Raw genomic sequence first — 17,470 nt, 5'->3', positions numbered from 1 at the left:
CTCATTGTGGTGGCTTCTCTTGTTGCAGAGCGTGGGCTCTAGGTGCATGGGCTTCAGTAGTTGCAGCACTCAGGCTCAGTAGTTGTGGCACATGGGCCCTAGAGCACGTGGGCTTCAGTAGTTGTGGCACATGGGCTCACTAGTTGTGGTGTACAGGCTCTAGGGCACACAGGCTTCAGTAGTTACAGTGTGCAGGCTCAGTAGTTGTGGCGCACGGGCTTGGTTGCTCCACAGCATGTGGGACCTTCCCGGACCAGTGATCCAACCCATGTCCCCTGCATTGGCAGGCGGATTCTTAACCACTGTGCCACCAGGGAAATCCCAGATTAAGCACTTAAATGTAAGACGTAAAACTAAAATGCCTGGAAGAAAATATAAGGTAAAAGTTCCTTGACATCAGTCTTGGCAATGATTTTTTTAATATGACATGAAAAGCACAAGCAAAAAAGCAAAAATCAGTAAGTGGGACTACATCAAACTAAAAAGCTTTTGCCCAGCCAAAGAAAGAATCAAAAAAGTGTAAAGCCAACCTATGGGCTGGGAGAAAATATTTCCAAATCATATATCTGATAAGGGGTTAATATCCAAAAAATATAAAGAACTCATACAACTCAATAGCAAAAAAGGAAACAATTTAATTTAAAAAATGGACAGAGGAGGGCTTCCCTGGTGGTTCAGTGGTTGAGAGTCCGCCTGCCGATGCAGGGGACACGGGTTTGTGCCCCGCTCCGGGAAGATCCCACATACCGCGGAGCGGCTAGGCCCATGAGCCATGGCCACTGAGCCTGTGCGTCTGGAGCCTGTGCTCTGCAACGGGAGAGGCCACAACAGTGAGAGGCCTGCGTACCGCAAAAAAAAAAAAAAAAAAAAAAAAAAAAAAAAAAAAAAAAAAAAAAAAAATGGACAGAGGACTTGAATAGACACTTTTCCAAAGAAGACATCCAAATGACCAATAAGTACATGAAAAGGTACTCAACATCACTAACCATCAGGGAAATGCAAATCAAAACCACAGCATGATACCACCTCACACCTGTTAGAATGGCTGCTATCAAAAACAAAAACAAAACAGGAAGGCTGGGAAGGATGTAGAGAAAAGGGAACCCTTGTACACTGTTGGTGGGAATGTAAATTGATAGAGCTACTATGGAAAACAGTATGGAGGTTCTTCAAAAAATTAAAAATAGAACTACCATATGATCCAGAAATCCCACATCTGGGTATATATCTGAAGGAGATTAGATATCTTCACTCCCATGTTTATTGCAGTGTATTCACAATAGCCAAGACATGAAAGCAACCTAAGTGTACGTCAACAGATAAATGGGTAAAGAAAATGTGGTGTGTGTGTGTGTGTGTGTGTGTGTGTGTGTGTGTGTGTGTGTGTGTGTATAACAATAGAATATTATTCAGCCACGAGAAAAAGGAAATCCTGCCATATGTGCCAATATGCATGGATCTTGAGGGCATTTTGCTAAGTGAAATAAGTCAAACAGAGAAAGACAAATACTTATGGTCTCACTTATATATGGAAGCTAAAAACATCAAACTCATAAAAACAGTAGAATGGTGGTTGCCAGGAACTGAGGGGTAGAAGAAATGGGGAAGTGTTGGTCAAAGGTTACTAACTTTCAATTTTAGGATGAATACGTTTCTGGGATGTAATGTACAGCACAATGACTATAGTTAACAATAACACATTGTATACTCAAAAGTTGCTATGAGAGTAGAGCTTGTTATAGTCTCACCATAACAACAACAAAATGGCAGCTATTTGAGGTGAAGGATGCATTAACTAACCTTATTATGGTAAACATTTCACAGTATATCTGCACATCAAGTCATCACATTGTACACCTTAAACTTACACAACGTTATATGTCAATTATATCTCAGTAAAGCTGGAGGAAATTTTTTAAAATAAAAAATCACACAAATACAATTTAAAAAGGCAAAGGACTTGAATAGACATTTTTCCAAAGAACATATACAAATGGTCAATAAGCACATGAAAAGAGGCTCAACAACACTAATCATTTGGGAAATGCCAATCAAAATCTCAGTGATATATCACTTCTTACTCATATAATAGCATGGCTATTTTAAAATAAATAAATAAAACCAAAAATAACAAGTGTTGATGAGAATGTGGAGACATTGGAACCCTTATGCTCTCTTGGTTGGAATATGAAATGGTGCAGCCACTGTGGAAAACACTGTGGCAAGTTCATAAAAATTAAACATAGAATTGACCATCAATTGCACTTCTATATATACTTCTGTATATAATACCCAAAGGAAGGGAAAGCAGGAACTCAAAACAGATATTTGTCACTAATGTTCAAAGCAGCATTAGTCCCAGTAGCCAAGAGGTAGAAATAACCCAAGTGTTCATTGACAGATGAATGGATAAACAAACTTTTGTATATATATGATAATATATTTTATATATTATATATATATAGGAATATTATTCATCTTTTTATTTAAAGGATGGAAATTCTAACACATGCCACAACATAGATGTACCTTAAAGACATTATATTATACTAAGTGAAGCAAGCCAGATAAAAAAGGATAAATATGTATGATTCCACCTATATGAAGTACTTGGTGTAGTCAAACTTATAGAGACAGAATATAGAATGGTGATTGCTATTCCAGAATTAAAGGGTGGTTGCCAGAGGTGGAGGGTAATGGGGAGTTACTGTTCAGTGGGTAAAAAGTTTCTGTTTGGGATGATGAAAAAGTCCTGGAGATGGATGGTGGTGATGGTTGCAGAACAATGTGAATGTACTTAATGCCACTGAGCTGTATGTTTAAAATGTTAAACTTTATGTTATATATATTTTACTACAATATAAGTCAATTAAATTTTAATATATTTTTTGAAACACAGATAATTCACATTTTGGGAGTTATCAGATGGGACTCATAAACTATGTTAATATATTCCAAAAATAGGTTTAGAAGATGAATTTCACTAGAAAACTATCAATAGAATGTATAAAAAAGGATCAAATAGAATTTCAAAACTGAAAAATACAATAAATGAAATTAAGAATGCAATAGATGAGGTTAACACCATATGAGACACAGCAGAAGAGAAGATTAATGAACTGAAAAGTAAATCGGTAGAAAATACCCCGTTAAAGCACATAGAAAAAAGGATTGAAAATTAAAAGAGCATTAAGAGACAGAGGGAAAAGGTCTGGAGCTCAAGAACAAGAAAAAGAATGGAACTGAAACTATTTGAAGAGATAACAATGAAAATTTTTTTCAAAACTTACTAAAGATAATCAAGTTACACTTTCAAAAAGGCTAAACATCTGTGAGCAAGATAAATACAAACCTAAATTTAATAATCAAACCTCTGTAAACCAAGACAAAGAGAAAATCTTAAAAGAGACAGAGTTAAGAAAAGATAACATTGCTTTCAAAGGAACAGTGATCAAGCATACAGATGACTTTTCAACAAAACCAATGAACTCCACAGAACAACTGAAGGACACTTATAAATTACTAGGAGAAAATAACTGCCAGACTATAATTCTATATAATTCTATATCCAGGGAAAATATCCTTCAGAAATAAAGGTGATATTAAGGCATGTTCAGGTAAGTAAAAACTGAAAATATATTACTAGCAGACTCACACTAAAAGACACTAAAGGGAGTTCATTAGGCAGAAGAAAAATGATCACAGACAGAAGCATAGGAATGCAAGAAAAGAGAAATGGAAAGTGTAAATATAAAAGACTGTTGACTGTTTAAATCAACACTAATAACAATACCTTATGGATAAAATAACAAGTAGAAGTGAAATAAATGACAAAAATAGTAATAAATAAATAAAAGGCAGGATGTGAAGTCAAGATGTTATGAGATTCTTGCATTATTCAGGAAGTGTTAAAAACACTAATTTAACATAGCCTCTAATTAGTCAAGGATGCATGTTTTAATCTCGAAGGTAACTTTTGTCAAGTAGGAGTTCATGACAGAATTAAGCCCTACAGAAAATGGGGTTTTTCCGTTCTCCCGAGGGTGGTGCACACTAGTTCCATTTTAAATACAAGGAAGATAAGTTAATATATGCAATGAATATCTAGATAATTAAGACGTAATCTCTGGTGGAATCCAGTTGAGAAGAGCTTCTCTGGAGTAACCATTAAAAGAATAATAAAAGAATGTCTTAAAAGCTGATGGAGGGGAAGTGCTACAATAAAATTCTTGATTAATCCAAAACAAGGCAAGAAAAGAGAAAAAAAGGAATAAATGGGACAAATGGAAATCAAGTAGTAATATGTAAGTTTTAAATCCAAATATTCAGTAATTTTATTAAATATAAATGGGCTAAATGCTTCAATTAAAAGACAGATTGTCAAGTTGCATAATAAAGCAAAATCCAACAACATACTACATAAAGGAGACTCACCTGAAATATAAGGACACAGGTTGAAAATAAAAGGATGGAAAACAATATGCCATGCAAATAGTAAACAAACTGAAACTGATGTAACTATGCTAATATCAAAGTTACTAAAGGCAAAAATATTAATAGAAATAATGAATAACATTTTATGTTGGTAAGGTGTCAGTTTAACAGGCAGCTATTAAAAATCTGAACATGCACATCCCCTGGGCCTATTATTTCCACTACTAGGTATATACTCAACAGAAATGCATACATATATGCTCTAAAAGACATGGACAATGTGCAGAAAAGAGTTAACATGACAGGTCAGAGAATGCTTTCCTTAGAAAGGCCTGCTTGCAAAGTTGGCCCTTGGCTAGCATCTGAAGACTTGGATTTCAGGAAGGTTTCCACCATCCCCTAACTAATAAGGACAGTTTGCTCTGTCTAAATTGAGCAAACAACATGGCTTGTGCTGAATACCTGATTTCCTTCTGAGAGTCTAGAGTTTTGGTGCAGGCCAGGCAGAAGGTGCTCACGCGACCAGCACTTAATAAAAATATTGAGTACTGAGTCTCTACTGCTGGTAGGCAACACTTCACACGTGTTGTCACAGTTTGATGCTGGAAGAATTAAACACGTGCTGTGTGACCCTACTGGGACAGGATATTGGAAGCTTGTTCCTGGTTTCCTTTAGACTTTGCCCCATGCATGTTTTTTTTCCTTTACTGATTTTGCTTTACATCCTTTTGCTATAATAAATATTAGTGACAAGTATGACTATTTGCTGAGTCCCATGAGTCCTCCCGTGATTCACCTCATCACCAAACCTGGGATGGTCTTCAGGACTCCCAACACACTGGTGATAGTGTTGGGATTGTCTAGAGTGGCCTTAACTCACTTAAATATGGCAAAAGCATTGTTTGAGAAAAGGATGGTAGAGGATGACAAACCTGTGGTACCTGGGTGTCTATGGAGTTATCCATGGTATGAAAAAGCAACTGAGCTGCTCTCTGTTGTAAGAGGTAGAAGTTACCTATGGAATTTGAAAATGTTAGATCCAACTCCAAGAGAGTTGGCTCGAAGGATCCTCTGGCTACTTTTGGCCACAGTGGCTAAAGTGAGGGGGGAAAAGTACAGCCTGGGTGATGCCTTTGGTTTTTCTTTTCTCCTCCAGGCTGGAGGAGAAAGGGTCCAAACATTCCCAGAGGTGAACTTTGAATGGGCCAAAATGTTGAAAAGTTTGTGTGCCTTTTGTTCAAGTGGGAGGGGATAAAAAGGTTAAATCACTTTCCAGTGCTAGAGCAAAGTTTTATTTAAAAAAAATCAGAGGGAGAAAAACACTAACCACTGCTGCCATAGCCCTCTAGCCCCACTCCCACATTACAGCTGGGATCTCCCTGCAACTATAACATTAAGCTTGTAAATGCTGGATTTCCTGCTCAAGGTTTGAGTAAACTTTCGATTAGGGGAAAAGGAGGAACTTTTAAAAATGGCTTTGTATTTTGTGGCTCTTGCATCTGGATGTATGATAAACATTGATGTAAAATGTTATATTCTTGTAGTCTCATAAAGCTAGAGGGATCATCTTGATCAGGAAAAGTTGCAAAAAAGAAAAAAGAGCATCACTAGGATACAATTACCTTGCTTTTTGCTGCCAGTGGGCAGATTGGAATCCAAACTCTTTGAGTATTGGAAATAAAACTAGTCTCCATAACTAATGATTTTTGTTATCATTTTTTAACTATTGGAACTTCTGGAAAAAGGAAAAGACAACATGAAAAGAGAGGCAGTCTTCAGGTGAAAATACACTTTTTGAGTTTAAAAGCAGTTTTTAGTTGCTAATGAGCTTTCGTGAAACCAAACGTCTGACTCTTAAGAAGCTGATGATTTTTTCATCCTGATGTGTGTATTTTTGACTGGGTTAGTTTGGACTGTAAGGCACAATAAGAAGAGCTTAGCAAAGTCTTACTTGTCATTTGGACTTGGACCTAGACCACGGTTGACCAGCCCTGCACCATCTCAGCGTTGATGCTCCCTAAGAAAAGCCACTAGCTTTTCTGGCATCCTAAATTCACAGATTCTGATTGCCTGAACCTGACTCTCAGCTGAAACCTGATAAGGTCTGCTATAGACTGTTCGCACATCAGCACCAGATGTGCTGAACTGAAAGGAGGCACAGGCTAAATGAACTCTAAATGAACTACGTAAACTTTAAATGAACTCAGACTTGGATTATTGCAGATTTGGATCACCCCTCTTGTGATCCTAAACTGTGAAACCATCCCTGGTGCTGGCTGGACCATTTGGGTCAGTTGAGTTGCAGATGCCCACAGGAAAAGTCTTGTTCTCTGATGGGACCATCTGAAATTGATCCTCTCATTGGCTGTATATTTCTGATACAAAAGCTGATTGCATTACTAATGTGATTTCTGCAAAAGCTGCAAATTGGAGGAGGGCCTAGCATGAGGAATGTGACCCCCTCCCCCACTCCTGACAGATCAAACTCTTGATCCTTTCTGAGGCTGTGTCACTGCTGTTGATGATTGTGTTTGACTTTCTAGATTAGTTGCAGCTTAAAATAGACTGATAGCCTGACTCTACTTACTTGCCCTTCCTCCTGATACATAAACCTTAGTAAGGCAGTGTGCTTATTAAAGGTAGCTGTCCCCATAAAGAGAGTGATCTTTTCTAGGCTGCTCACTGGATAAATGATCAGGATGAAAGGAGTGGGAAGTATGAAAACCCATTTTTTAAATATTTGAAAATTCAGGATTTCATCTTGACCAATTCCTGGACATGATATGTCTTTCTGAATAAGTTGTATAAAAGTGTTTGCCTCTGAAAATGCTTTTAAACTTCTTACATACAACTCTTCTAGGCAAAAGGTCTGGATGAGAGGAGAGGATGATTGTACAACTATAACGGCTAAATGGGACGCACAGATTTTGTAACACTGGAGAAAAAAACAAAACACCTGGGGAGGCATGAGTGAAGGGTGAGGGCATTAATGATCTTTGATTTTTAGGACTGCTCCTGGAAGCTTTCCCCTCCTCCCTAATAAAAGCACGTGTTGTCTTCCCTGGTGCTGAGAGTGCTTTGAATTCAAACTGACTGCTGAGCCTAAGGTCAGATCTGACAGAGCTGACTCTGAGACAGCAGGTGGTGGCCTCAGCACCTCCACATGTCGTCTACGCTTGCAAGGCAGATGAACTGGTGCTATGAACAAACAAAATTGTTTGGATCCAGCTGCCTTCAGGAAACACTCCCTTTGAAACCAAGTTCTGAACTGAATTTTTTGGATTGGATTGGAAACCCTAGGGTGGGAGGCCTCACAGTGGGAGATTAGCCACATTAGGGGTTCTGTTAGCCTAAACTGCCTAATTAATGTATGTCCTGCTTGGGATGCCCTAACAATTGTAAACTTTTTTTTTTTTTTATCCAACGGTACTGCATATGCCCTCTGGAATTGTACTTGTCAGTGAGCCTTGACTATCATGACACTGCCTCAGCCCTGGAAGGCATTCAGGTCAGCTTCAGTTTACTGAACAGGCCTGTGCTGTGCCTGGATTGATGCCTCAAGCCAGGTTAAAAAGCAAAGGGTTAATTATGGAAACTTAAGGAGGAAGCCACCTGGTTTTTGAAGATACATGTTTATGATAATGGATTTCTTTTATCTGGCTCAATCTAAGGCCCCTGAGGACATAACTGAGGACAATACTGCAGGTTGGTCTCACTCTACTGTGTAGGGTCCTACTGACAAAGGCACTTCGGCCAAGAGCCAAGGGGGTGGTCTGTACAAAGAGTTCACATGGCAGGCCTGAGAATGTATCCTTAGAAAGGCCTGCTTGCAAGATTGGCCCTTGGCTGGCATCTGGGGACTTGAATTTTGAGAGGGTTTCACCATCCTCTGAATGATAAGGGTGGTTTACTGTGTCTAAACTGTGCAAACAGTATGGCTTATGCTGAACACCTGCTTTTCTTCTGAGAGTCTGGGGTTTTGGTGCATGCTAGGCAGAGGGTGCCTATGTGACCAGCCCCTAATAAAAACAAACATTGGGCACTGAGTCTCTAATGAGCTTCCTTGGTAGACATTTCATACATATTGTCACAATTTGATGCTGGAGGAATTAAGCATGTGCTATGCAACTCCACTGGGAAGAGGAGTCTTGGAAGCTTGTGCCTGGTTTCCTCTGGACTTTGCACCATGCACCATTTTTCTTTGCTGATTTTGCTTTGTATCCTTTTGCTGTAATAAACCTTAGCCATTAGTATAGCTCTATGTTGAGTCCTATGAATCCTAGCGAATCACCAAACCTGGAGGTGATTTTTGGGACCTCCCAAACAACAAGAATGTTAATAAGAGCTTTATTTATAATAACAAAAAATTGGAGGAAAAATTCAAATGTCTGTCAACAAGTGGATGGATAAATAATTATACATTCGTACAGTGGAATATTATACAGCAATGAAAATGAATGAACTAATTCTATGTACAATAATATGGATGAATCTCATAGATATAATGTTGAGTGAAAGAAACCAGATACAAAAAGTAGATACTGTATGATTCTATTAATATAAAGCTCAAAAATGGACAAATCATACTTACTTATGATGGTGGAAGTTTGAATGGTGGTTAACTTTGGGGCCTGTGGGAAGTTAATACCTGGGAAGGGGCACAATGGAGGCTTCTGCAGTGCTGATAATGTTCCATATTTTGATTTAGGTTATGTGTTTGCTATGTAAAAATTCATCAAATTTTACATTTAAGATTCATGTACTTTATATATATTATACTATAAGCAATTTTTAAAAAAAGAACCTAGCATCCATTGATGGATGAAAAGATAAACAAAATGTGGTATATACATACAATGGAGTATTATTCAGCCTAAAAAAAGAGTAAAATTCTGACACATACTATAAAATGTATGAACCTTGAGACTTTATGCTAAGTGGAATAAGCCAGTCACAAAAGGATAAATATTGTATGACTCTACATATATTAGGTACCTAGAGTAAGCAAATTCATTGGGACAGAAAGAATGGTGATTGCCAGGGATTGGGAGGAGGGGAGCATGCGGAGTTATTGTTTAATGGGTACAGTTTCAGTTTTGGAAGATGAAAATTTTCTGAAGATGGGTGGGAGTAATAGTAGTACAACATTACAAATGTGCTTAATGCCACTGAACAATTTAAACTGGTTAAAATGATAAATTTTATGTATATTTTACCATAATAAAAAAGAAACAAAATGGAGGGAACAATGGATACTGCTTATAATATCAGTCTCAGGTAAAGTGTGTGTTTTACAGAGTGGACACTGGAATATAGAAAAAGACACTGACAGCTCTCTGGTTCTGTCCCTAAGGCTGAAGCAACACTAAAAATGTGGCATATATGATAAGTATCATACATAGGATAAAGAAGGGGCAAAAATGAAATCCCCAAGAAAAGTGTGTCCCAGCACCCCCAAAACAGTAGTACTAATTCTGTCAGTACTGACATGAAAGGATATTTAATATAGATTTTGGGGAAAAAGAGTTTGGGAACAATGTGTATAGTGTTATCCTATGTTATAAAAGGAAAACATGTGTCTGAATAAATGAAATACTTCCTCATTGTAAGAGGCATTGTAATATGTAATAATTGCCTTTTGAAAGACAAAAAGAAATTCAACTACATTTAGCACAGGCATCAATTGACAGGTATATTCTAATTTCAGAATGCTAAACTGTAAAAAGAAGACATCTTTTACTCAGAGAAATAAGGTGGATGTGTGTGAATGTGCACACGTGTATGTATACACATACATACGTATATACACACATAGACGACAGTGAGACACATGATGTATATATTCTATTTAAATTTTCATCAGAACTGTACCTTACTTTTGTGGCTGTCTGATAGTTCAAGTCTCCCACCTCTTCACAGTTTTCAAAATAGCTGCCCTACAAAGCAAATTTTACTGTAACCTTCCACAAAATTTCCTGTCAGACATAAGAATGTTAACATATCTTGACTTATTTGGATAAAATGTGTTTTCCCATTGAATAAAATCTGTAAGTACTATGCTATTGAAGGAGATCAAGATGCACTCTTTTTTCACTTTTTCCAGTTTAGTATGCCATCTTTAAACTGAGGACTTTTTTTTTTAACATCTTTATTAGAGTATCATTGCTTTACAATGGTGTGTTAGTTTCTGCTGTAGAACAAAGTGAATCAGTTATACATATACATATGTTCCCATATCTCTTCCCTCTGGCATCTCCCTCCCTCCCACCCTCCCATTCCCACCCCTCTAGGTGCTTACAAAGCACCGAGCTGATCTCCCTGTGCTATGCGGCTGCTTCCCACTAGCTATCTATTTTACGTTTAGTAGTGTATATATGTGTGTGCCACTCTCTCACTTTGTCACAGCTTACCCTTCCCCCTCCCCATATCCTCAAGTCCATTCTCTAGTAGGTCTGTGTCTTTATTCCCGTCTTGCCCCTGGGTTCTTCAGGAACATTTTTTTTTCTTAGACTCCATATATATGTGTGAGCATACGGTATTTGTTTTTCTTTCTGACTTACTTCACTCTGTATGACAGACTCTATGTCCATCCAGCTCACTACAGATAACTCAGTTTCGTTTCTTTTTATGGCTGAGTAATATTCCATTGTATATATGTGCCACATATTCTTTATCCATTCATCTGTCGATGGACACTTTGGTTGCTTCCATATCCTGGCTATTGTAATAGAGCTTCAATGAACATTTTGGTACATGACTCTTTTTGAATTATGGTTTTCTCAGGGTATATGCCCAGTACTGGGATAGCTGGGTCATATGGTAGTTCTATTTTTAGTTTTTTAAGGAACCTCCATACTGTTCTCCATAGTGGCTATATCAATTTACATTCCCACCAACAGTGCAAGAGGCTTCCCTTTTCTCCACACCGTCTCCAGCATTTATTGTTTGTAGATTTTTTGATGATGGCCATTCTCACCGGTGTGAGATGATATCTCATTGTAGTTTTGATTTGCATTTCTTTAATGATTAATGATGTTCAGCATCCTTTCATATGTTTGTTGGCAATCTGTATATCTTCTTTGGAGAAATGTCTATTTAGGTCTTCTGCCCATTTTTGGATTGGGTTGTTTGTTTTTTTCTAATTGAGCTGCATGAGCTTCTTGTAAATTTTGGAGATTAATCCTTTATCAGTTGCTTCCTTTGCAAATATTTTCTCCCATTCTGAGGGTTGTCTATTGGTCTTGTTTATGGTTTCCTTTGCTGTGCAAAAGCTTTGAAGTTTCATTAGGTCCCATTTGTTTATTTTTGTTTTTATTTCCATTTCTCTAGGAGCTGGGTCAAAAAGGATCTTGCTGTGATTTATGTCATAGAGTGTTCTGCCTATGTTTTCTCTAAGAGTTTGATACTCTCTGGCCTTCCATTTAGGTCTTTAATCCATTTTGAGTTTATCTTTGTGTATGGTGTTAGGGAGTGTTCTAATTTCATTCTTTTACATGTAGCTGTCAAGGTTTCCCAGCACCACTTATTGGAGAGACTGTCCTTTCTCCATTGTGTATTCTGGCCTCCTTTATCAAAAAATAAGGTAATCATATATGCATGGGTTTATCTCTAGGCTTTCTATCCTGTTCCATTGATCTATATTTCTGTTTTTGTGCCACTACCATACTGTCTTGATTACTGTAGCTTTGTAGTATAGTCTGAAGTCAGGGAGCCTGATTCCTCCAGCTCCGTTTTTCGTTCTCAAGATTGCTTTGGCTATTCGGGGTCTTTTGTGTTTCCATACAAATTGTGAAATTTTTTGTTCTACTTCTATGAAAAATGCCAGTGGTAGTTTAATAGGGATTGCATTGAATCTGTAGGTTGCTTTGGATAGTATAGTCATTTTCACAATGTTGATTCTTCCAGTCCAAGAACATGGTATATCTCTCCATCTATTTGTATCATCTTTACTTTCTTTCATAGTGTTTTATAATTTTCTGCATACAGGTCTTTTGTCTCCTTAGGTACGTTTATTCCTAGGTATTTTATTCTCTTAGTTGCAGTGTTAAATGGGAGTGTTTCCTTAATTTCACTTTCAGATTTTTAATCATTAGTGTATAGGAATGCCAGAGATTTCTGTGCATTAATTTTGTATCCTGCTACTTTACCAAATACATTGATTAGCTCTAGTAGTTTTCTGGTAGCATCTTTAGGATTCTCTGTGTATAGTATCATGTCATCTGCAAACAGTGACAGCTTTACGTCTCCTTTTCCAATTTGGTTTCCTTTCATTTTTTTTCTTCTCTGATTGCCATGGCTAGGACTTCCAACACTCTGTTGCATAAGAGTGGTGACAGTGGGCATCCTTGTCTTGTTCCTGATCTTAGTGGAAATGCTTTTAGTTTCTCACCACTGAGGACGATCTTGGCTGTGGGTTTGTCACATATGGCCTTTATTATGTTGAGGGAAGTTCCCTCTATGCCTACTCTCTGGAGGGTTTTTATCGTAAATGGGTGTTAAATTTTGTCGAAAGCTTTTTCTGCATCTATTGAGATGATCATATGGTTTTTCTCCTTCAGTTTGTTAATATGATGTATCACATTGATTGATTTGCGAATATTGAAGAATCGTTGCATTCCTGGGATAAACCCACCTTGATCATGGTATATAATCCTTTTAATGTGCTGTTGGATTCTGTTTGCTAGTAATTTGTTGAGGATTTTTGCATCTATGTTCATCAGTAACATTGGCCTGTAGATTTCTTTCTTTGTGACATCTTTGTCTGGTTTTGGTATCAGTGTGATGGTGGCCTCGTAGAATGTGTTTGGGAGTGTTCCTCCCTCTGCTATATTTTGGAAGAGTTTGAGAAGGATAGGTATTAGCTCTTCTCTAAATGTTTGATAGAATTTGCCTGTGAAGCCATCTGGTCCTGGGCTTTTGTTTGTTGGAAGATTTTTAATCACAGTTTCAATTTCACTGCTTATGATTGGACTGTTCATATTTTCTATTTCTTCCTGGTTCAGTCTTGGAAGGTTGTGCATTTCTAAGAATTTGTCCATTTCTTCCAGGTTGTCCATTTTATTGGCATAGAGTTGCTTGTAGTAATCTCTCATTATCCTTTGTATTTCTGCAGTGTCAGTTGTTACTTCTCCTTTTGCATTTCTAATTCTATTGATTTGAGGCTTCTCCCGTTTTTTTCTTGATGAGTGTGACTAATGGTTTATCAATTTTGTTTTTCGTGTCAAAGAACTAGCTTGTAGTTTTATTAATCTTTGCTACCGTTTCCTTCATTTCCTTTTCATTTATTTCTGATCTGATCTTTATGATTTCTTTCCTTCTGCTAACTTTGGGGTTTTTTTTGTTCTTTCTCTAATTGCTTTAGGTGTAAGGTTAGGTTTTTTATTTGAGATGTTTCTTGTTTCTTAAGATAGGATTGTATTGCTATAAACTTCCCTCTTAGAACTGCTTTTGCTGCATCCCATAGGTTTTGGGTCGTCCTGTCTCCATTGTCATTTGTTTCTAGGTATTTTTTGATTTCCTCTTTGATTTCTTCAGTGATCACTTCGTTATTAAGTAGTGTGTTGTTTAGCCTCCGTGTGTTTGTATTCTTTACAGATTTTTTCCTGTAATTGATATCTAGTCTCATAGCGTTGTGTTCAGAAAAGATACTTGATACAATTTCTGTTTTCTTAAATTTACCAAGGCTTGATTTGTGACCCAAGATATGATCTATCCTGGAGAATGTTCCATGAGCACTTGAGAAGAATGTGTATTCTATTGTTTTTGGATGGAATGTCCTATAAATATCAATTAAGTGCATCTTGTTTAATGTATCATTTAAAGCTTGTGTTTCCTTATTTATTTTCATTTTGGATGATCTGTCCATTGGTGAAAGTGGGGTGTTAAAGTCCCATACTATGATTGTGTTACTGTCGATTTCCCCTTTTATGGCTGTTAGTATTTGCCTTATGTATTGAGGTGCTCCTGTGTTGGGTGCATAAATATTTACAATTGTTACGTCTTCTTCTTGGATCGATCCTTTGATCATTATGTAGTGTCCTTCTTTGTCGCTTGTAATAGTCTTTTTTTTTAAGTCTATTTTGTCTGATAAGAGAATTTCTACTCCAGCTTTCTTTTGATTTGCATTTGCATGGAATATCTTTTTCCATCCCCTTACTTTCACTCTGTATGTTTCCCTACGTCTGAAGTGAGTCTCTTGTACACAGCATATATACTGGTCTTGTTTTTGTATCCATTCAGCCAGTGTGTGTCTTTTGGTTGGAGCATTTAAACCATTTACATTTAAGGTTATTATCTATATGTAAGTTCCTGTTCCCATTTTCTTAATTGTTTTGGGTTTGTTATTGTAGGTCTTTTCCTTCTCTTGTGCTTCCTGCTTAGAGAAGTTCCTTTAGCATTTGTTGTAAAGCTGGTTTGGTGGTGCTGAATTCTCTTAGCTTTTGCCTCTCTGTAAAGCTTTTAATTTCTCCCTCAAATCTGAATGAGATCCTTGCTGGGTAGAGTAATCTTGGTTGTAGGTTTTTCTCCTTCATCACTTTCAATATGTCCTGCTAGTCCCTTCTGGCTTGCAGAGTTTCTCCTGAAAGATCAGCTGTTAACCTCATGGGGGTTCCCTTGTGTGTTATGTGTTGTTTTTCCCTTGCTGCTTTTAATATTTTTTCTTTGTATTTAATTTTTGATACTTTGATTAATATGTGTCTTGGCGTGTTTCTCTTTGGGTTTATCCTGTATGGGACTCTCTATGCTTCCTGGACTTGATTAACTGTTTCATTTGCCATATTAGGGAAATTTTGAACTATAATCTCTTCAAATATTTTCTCAGCCCCTTTCTTTTTCTGTTCTTCTTCTGGGACCCTATAATTCGAATGTTGGTGCATTTAATGTTGTTCAAGAGGTCTCTGAGACTGTCCTCAATTCTTTTCATTCTTTTTTCTTTATTTTGCTCTGCAGTTGTTATTTCCACTATTTTATCTTCCAGGTCACTTATCCGTTCTTCTGTGTCAGTTATTCTGCTGTTGATCCCTTCAAGAGAATTTTTAATTTCATTTATTGTGTTGTTCATCACTGTTTGTTTGCTCTTTAGTTCTTATAGGTCCTTGTTAAATGTTTCTTGTATTTATTCTATTTCCAAGATTTTGGATCATCTTTACTATCATTATTCTGAATTCTTTTTCAGGTAGACTGCCTGTTTCCTCCTCATTTGTTATGTCTGGTGGGTTTTTGCCTTGCTCCTTCATCTGCTGTGTGTTTTTCTGTCTTCTTAATTTGCTTAACTTACTGTGTTTGTGGTCTCCTTTTCGCAGGCTGCAGGTTCGTATTTCCCGTTGCTTTTGGTGTCTGTCCCCAGTGGCTAAGTTGGTTCAGTGGATTGTATAGGCTTCCTCGTGGAGGGGACTAGTGCCTGTGTTCTGGTGGATGAGGCTAGATCTTGTCTTTCTGGTGGGCAGGTCCACGTCTGGTGGTGTGTTTTGGGGTGTCTGTGGCCTTATTATGATTTTAGGCAGCCTCTCTGCTAATGGATGGGGTTGTGTTCCTGTCTTGCTAGTTGTTTGGCATAGGGTGTCCGGCACTGTAGCTTGCTGGTCGTTGAGTGAAGCTGGGTGTTGGCGTTGAGATGGAGATCTCTGGGAGATTTTCGCTGTTTGATATTTATGTGGGGCTCGGAGGTCTCTTGTGGACCAGTGTCCTGAACTTGGCTCTCCCACCTCAGAGGCACAGCCCTGTCGCCTGGCTGGAGCACAAAGAGCCTTTCATCCACACGGCTGAGAATAAAAGGGAGAAAAAATAGAAAGAAAGAAAGAAGATAAAATAAAGTTATTAAAATAAAAACTAATTATTAAGAAAAAATTTTTTAAATGTAATAAAAAACGGACAGACAGAACCCTAGGACAAATGGTAAAAGTAAAGCTGTAAAGACAAAAATACACACAGAAGCATACACATACACACTCACAAAAAGAGAAAAAGGGAAAAAGATATATATATATCTTTGCTTCCAAAGTCCACCTCCTCAATTTGGGATGATTCGTTGTCTATTCAGGTATTCCACAGATGCAGTGTACATCAAGTTGATTGTGGAGCTTTAATCCGCTGCTCCTGAGGCTGCTGGGAGAGATTTCCCTTTCTCTTCTTTGTTCGCACAGCTCCCAGTGTTCAGCTTTGGATTTGGAGCCGCCTCTCTGCATGTAGGTCGTCTGAGATCCTCTGTTCTTTGCTCAGACAGGTTGGGGTTTAAGGAGCAGCTGATTCGGGGCTCTGGCTCACTCAGGACGGGGTGAGGGAGGGGTACCGTTGCGGGGCTACCCGGCGGCGGCACAGGCCGGCATGACATTGCAATAGCCTGAGGCGCGCCGTGTGTTCTCCTGGGGAAGTTTCCCTGGATCACGGGACGCTGGCAGTGGCGGACTGCACAGGCTTCCGGGAGGGTAGGTGTGGATAGTGACCTGTGCTTGCACACAGGCTTCTTGGTGGCTGCAGCAACCTTAACGTCTCATGCCTGTCTCTGGGGTCCACGCTGATAGCCGCGGCTCGCGCCCGTCTCTGGAGCTCCTTTAAGCGGCGCTCTTAATCCCCTCTCCTCGCTAACCAGCAAACAGAGAGGCAAGAAAAAGTCTCTTGTCTCTTCGGCACCTCCACACTTTTTCCCGGACTCCCTCCCGGCTAGCTGTAGGGCACTAACCCCTTCAGGCTGTGTTTACGCATCCAACCCCAGTCCTCTCCCTGGGATCGGAGCCTCAGCTCCCAGCCCCCGCCCACCCCGGTGGGTGAGCAGACAAACTTCTCAGGCTGGTGAGTGCTGGTCAGCACCGATCCTCTGTGCGGGAATCTCTCCACTTTGCCCTCCACACCCCAGTTTCTGCGCTCTCGTCCGTGGCTCTGTAGCTCCTCCCCTCCACCACCCGCAGTCTCCGCCCGCGAAGGGGCTTCCTAGTGTGTGGAAACCTTTTCTCCTTCACAGCTCCCTTCCACTGGTGCGGGTCCCGTGCCTATTCTTTTCTCTGTTTTTTCTTTTGCGCTACTCGGGTACGTGGGGAGT

General features: G+C 38.7%; 1 protein-coding gene across 5 annotated transcripts in view; it reads left to right on the top strand.

Moving 5' to 3' along the window:
* PHKA1 (phosphorylase kinase regulatory subunit alpha 1) overlaps positions 1–17,470 on the top strand; it is a 136,119-nt gene that overhangs the window by 72,753 nt on the left and 45,896 nt on the right. The window lies entirely within an intron of this gene.

The sequence above is a fragment of the Tursiops truncatus genome, chromosome X (genome assembly GCF_011762595.2).
Source record: "Tursiops truncatus isolate mTurTru1 chromosome X, mTurTru1.mat.Y, whole genome shotgun sequence".
NCBI classification, from domain to species: Eukaryota; Metazoa; Chordata; class Mammalia; order Artiodactyla; family Delphinidae; genus Tursiops; species Tursiops truncatus.
This window is presented reverse-complemented; position numbering and strand designations above follow the sequence as displayed.